At 35.7% G+C, this 5,000-nt stretch overlaps 1 long non-coding RNA gene across 1 annotated transcript; it reads right to left on the bottom strand.

Annotated features, from left to right (window-relative positions):
- Positions 1–1,144: 1,144 nt before the first annotated feature.
- Positions 1,145–3,916, bottom strand: LOC135206489 (uncharacterized). The gene is made up of 3 exons (XR_010312757.1): positions 3,758–3,916; positions 3,368–3,483; positions 1,145–1,244 (listed from the first exon to the last, which is right to left on the bottom strand). It is a non-coding gene; the product is annotated as an uncharacterized LOC135206489 (long non-coding RNA).
- Positions 3,917–5,000: the final 1,084 nt, after the last annotated feature.

Here is a 5,000-nt window from a genome sequence, read left to right as displayed (position 1 = left end):
TGAGACTTTCTTCCATATATAGTCTGACATATAAAGTATCATGCTATTCAGTTCTAATACCTTATGTATATCCATAAGAAGCATTAATATTTCCCAGACTCTCTGTAGTTATCACAAAAACCCTGCTGTATAAGTGTTCTGCTGATGATAACAATAAAAGTAACGCTAGCAGCTTTCTCATCCGAATTCTGAACGTTATTTCTGACTTAATTTTTCTGAATTAGTTACTGATTTCCTACTTTCATACTTACTCGAAATCTAAGTGGACAGTGATCACTTCCACAGAACTGGGTGGGAACTGGGTTCACTGTGCTTAGAGGAACTGAGTTCTCCTAATCTCACTGATCTCACTCTGCAAGAACAGACCAATATCATTATTCAGTTTCTTTCTTCTGAAAAACATTTTGGACTAATAGGATCAAATTAACTTACACAAACATTGCAATCAATGACAATAGTAGAGAGAAAAGAGAGAGGGAAGCTTAATCACAAAAATGAACGAAAAAAAATTGCAAAAGCTGAATAATGATTTTTTTAAAACTTAATTTTGATATTGAAAAAAATCACTTCTCGTTGACCACAAAATTTGTGTTATAAATAATATTCTGAGCATTATTCATACCCTAGAAGGAATCTAGTGGAATCATTATATATAACAGTATGCAGTTGTCTAGTTCTCACTATTGCAAAAAACAGTAAAGCGCCCCAGTGCCTAATAAATTGCTCAGAAAATCTACCCTCTGATGTAGGATTCTATAAGCATGCAGTCTTAGAACTTTGAGAAATAAGCCTTGGCTAAATTATATGCCATCTAGTATTCAGAATGCAACAATAAAATCATATAACCTCCACTTATTCTATATTTTGGAATACCATGTAAATTTGGAGTTTCCAACCCGCTAAATTATAGGTTTTGTCTCTTCACAAACTGTAATGACCTCATTATGTTTAGCACATAGGATCAATATATTAAAAACAGACATGGCACCAGAAATTTGAATAATTGTGTATTAAAGGCTTTCTTACCATCAATCCCTAAACGTATTTTTTATAGCATAGTACAATTACAGTAATTGTATTATGCTATAACATGTATATTAAATAGTGAGAATACAAATATAATGATAATAATAAATGGACTCACAGTCATGTTGGATCTAAGATAGTGGCCATCACCAGATAGTATGGATCGATAACTGTGGCTCCACAAAATGGCGCCTCTACTGTTGCTGGTTCAGCCATTCCTGTGATGATGACAAGGACCAAACATAAAATGTCATTTATTTTTGGCAACTTATTCAACTTCTGCAAGTTTGATAAAGACTTTATCTTTAAAATAAAGATAATAGCTGATTTGTTTTTCCCCCCTAATTCTTTTAATAATGAAAACTGGAAAACAGATGGCAATGTCTAGGCAGTCCCATCTATAGTCCTCTTACACTATATTACTTGTAGCACTTTCTACTAAATGAGGAATTAATGAACCTACTATGTATAAGCAACAGTAAATGACTTTATATTGAATACAGTGGTACCTCGAGATACGAAATTAATCCGTTCCGAGGCGGCCTTCGTATCATGAGTTTTTCGTATCTTGGACTGCATTTTACATGTAAAATGGCTATGTAGATGCATCATGGGAGGGATGCTGACCAATAGGAGAGAAGGATCTCATGGCAGTGACTAGCCTCAGGAACCATTGGGAGAGTGGGAGGATGGTGGCGAGTCTACTCAGTTGGCGGCGCGCGAGTTTCAAAATTGTTATCGGTGGTCCGGGCGAATCTCGGACTTTACAGCAACAACCTTTCGTATCTTGAACAATTTTTGTATGTAGAGCTGTAAATTTTTTCGTATTTGCTTTCGTATCTCGAGTTTTTCGTAAGTTAAGCCTTTCGTATCTCGAGGTACCACAGTGCTGTGGTGGTATTCGTTTGGAAAAAAATGCAGTAATATACTATATTTTCAAGTGACTTAAAGGAAGGAAACAGTTATTTACTCGTTTACTTATAATGTCCTATTGATAATATAGTAGCGACATTGGAAATTTCACTCACACAGTTTTTGATGTTTTCAAAATATTAATATCCAAAATTTCAGAAAGATTTTTGAATGGATTATGCTAAGATCAACAAAATGAGAAAATCAAATGACATTTAATCTCACAAGTTCAATAAACAGACTTTCAGTGCAAGGAAGATATACAGTACTTGTTTGGAAACAAAAGGATGAGGAAGAAGTCAAATATTCAAGGCCAAAAAGGGTAATTACCTTACAAAAAAAAATCTTGTAAGGATGCCTCCATTTCTTTTACAATATGGATGGCTGCATTCGACTTGAAAGGAGGATGATTTTAAAACTGATCATCATGTCTGACTGACAACATTTAAGTAGTGTTATTTCCACTCAATATTACTACAAGGAGCTCATTTACTGGAAGACAACAGGCAATAATTTGCCATTAATGATAGCCTCTGCATAGTATAATTCAGTTCCTCTGTTAATGGAGTAATGCAGAGTAAATTGCACGTAGTGAAAATGGTACCTCATTTGATATAGAAGATTGAAAGAAATACCTTAAAATGATAAAGAAACTGCTCTTACTGAAAACGAACATCTTATCATGGGTATATGTCAGTCAGGATGAAAAACAGTTTACTTATTGTAAAGCTAAATCTCTTATACAGTTGGTCTCCGCTATTTGCGGATTTGCTGACTCACGTACTCGCGGATTTCTCTACGGCCCATTATTTGTGGTAAATTTGAATATTCGCAGTATTTTTCTGAGAAATATCCACAAACTAGTAAATATTCATATCAATTTCATGTTTAAATGGACTTTTTGTGATAAAATTATTTTAAAAATCAGGTATAAGCATTTTTAGTGGGTTTTTCTTGAGTTTGAACTAACAAAATAGGCAGCTTTAAGCATTTTTATAGGGGTTACATATAGGTATTCACGGATTCTAGCTATTCGCGGGGTGGGGGGGGGGGGGGGAGGGGGGGGAGGGGGGGGAGGGGGGGGGGAGGGGGGGGGGAGGGGGGGGGGTATCAGTCTGGTATACATCACCCGCAAATACAGGGGGTCCACTGTAAGTTAAAAAGACTTGTTTTATCATTTTATGCTAAAAAATTCAAATTAGAATTAGAGTGAGGGACTCTGAGTGTGACATGAATTCTGTCTGTCCCAAAAGAATTTAATTTATTAAATTGAAAACTTTTCTACTGATATATCTAGTATTAGCTAGATTATGATATCATGATCAAGTATTTCAAGACAGGTAGTATAAACATTAATGTCTGTGTGTGTGAGAGAGAGAGAGAGAGAGAGAGAGAGAGAAACTTGCCGAATTCAGGGTTCATTACTGACCGGAATAGTCGAGAATCTTCACAAAATTGGAACGTTCCTCAGCAGTCATCTAATTTGGAGCATCGTTCAGCATAGTTCCCATCTTTACAAGTTATTTCTGTCTTCACAATGATTACCTGAAAGCAAAAATAAAAACAATGAGACGTCCAGAAATTACACTAAATTTCTTTTGGGCGTAAGATAAACTTGTACTACTTTGTAAGGTCTTTATGTTGTTATTCAAGGGAAGAGAGATGTTGTACATTGCCAAGATAGTTGTCTAAAGTTTCTTCAGTGAGTTAGTAATGAATTAGAGATGGTAATAAGAATCAGTTTAGATTCTTTTCTTTCAAAGATTCATTTTTGCAAAATAAAATCTATTTCTACAAAAGGCAAATTATCGCAACTTACTTCCTGAAGCATTTACTGGTCCTCCAACCTGTGGCTGAGGTGTGCAAAACTGGCAGGAGAAATGACAGGCTTCAAACATCTGAGTTCTCTGCATCTGATACAAGACATTTCTAGCCAAGGTACTGCAGTCACTACTCACATCAACACATCTAGATTCTGGAATCTTATACCTAATTTTTTAATAAATTTCATTTATTAACAAACAAAGAACCTGGTTTCTTTCCATCCTTTTCACTGCCCTACCCAAAGGGAATGGGCAGCCCTAGGCAGTCCTTCACCCTACCAAACCTAGCCTGATTCACCAACTATGGTTTCCCATTACGATTAGACAGTAGTTCTCATCGTTTTTTGGCCCATGCGCCCTTTCACCATATGTAAGAAAGTCATTCCCACCCGCTTCCCAAAATTGGCTGCTTCAATTCAAAATAATATGCTATATAATGCCTAAAAATCCATGGTCACAATTCCCCCACCCCCCCACCAAACTCTGAAATTCCCCCCAGTGGGGAATTTTCCCCTGGTTGAGAACCACTGGATTAGATGTAAAGGATGATTTGCCTAGAATGTCATTTTTGGCAAATTTTTTGACATCAGTAACTATTGAAAAAACTATTTTTGACATTTAAAATCACTTATTTCTTATGCAATCACTGCATTAAGTATCTGTATACCTAGGGTAGCACTTTTCCAGATTAACAGTCTTTTTTTACATAAAGGATATTTCACTGATGGCAATGGCATGCCCACTTTGTAAAAAAAAAAAAAATCCAATGAATCCAAAAATATGAAATTATTGTCATTTAGTAGTGTTAACATGGAACAGATCATAACATGTCACAGAAATATATGAAAAAAACCTTAGACATTGGTTAACGGTATGTTACAATGATGTACTACAGTAGTGCCCCAGGTTACGAAATTAATCCATTCCGAAGCGGCCTTCGTAACCTGATTTTCTCGTATCTAGAACTGCGTTTTACATGTAAATTGCCTAATTCGTTCCAAGCCCTACAAAAACACCACAGTAAATTTTATAATAAAGCTAAATTGACCAATAAACAATGAAATACAACAATTTGGACCATTCAATACCTAACCTAAACGTGACTGTACCTGTAAATAAAGTGTATTAGTGTACAGGGTACAAGAAATACTGTACGTACATGTATGTACGTATGTAGTAAAATGTGGAACCTTACCTTTCGAGTGAGGTGATGTCCGAAAGTGGCGACAGAGGAGGAGG

The sequence above is a fragment of the Macrobrachium nipponense genome, chromosome 31, assembly GCF_015104395.2.
Source record: "Macrobrachium nipponense isolate FS-2020 chromosome 31, ASM1510439v2, whole genome shotgun sequence".
Lineage (NCBI taxonomy): Eukaryota > Metazoa > Arthropoda > Malacostraca > Decapoda > Palaemonidae > Macrobrachium > Macrobrachium nipponense.
This window is presented reverse-complemented; position numbering and strand designations above follow the sequence as displayed.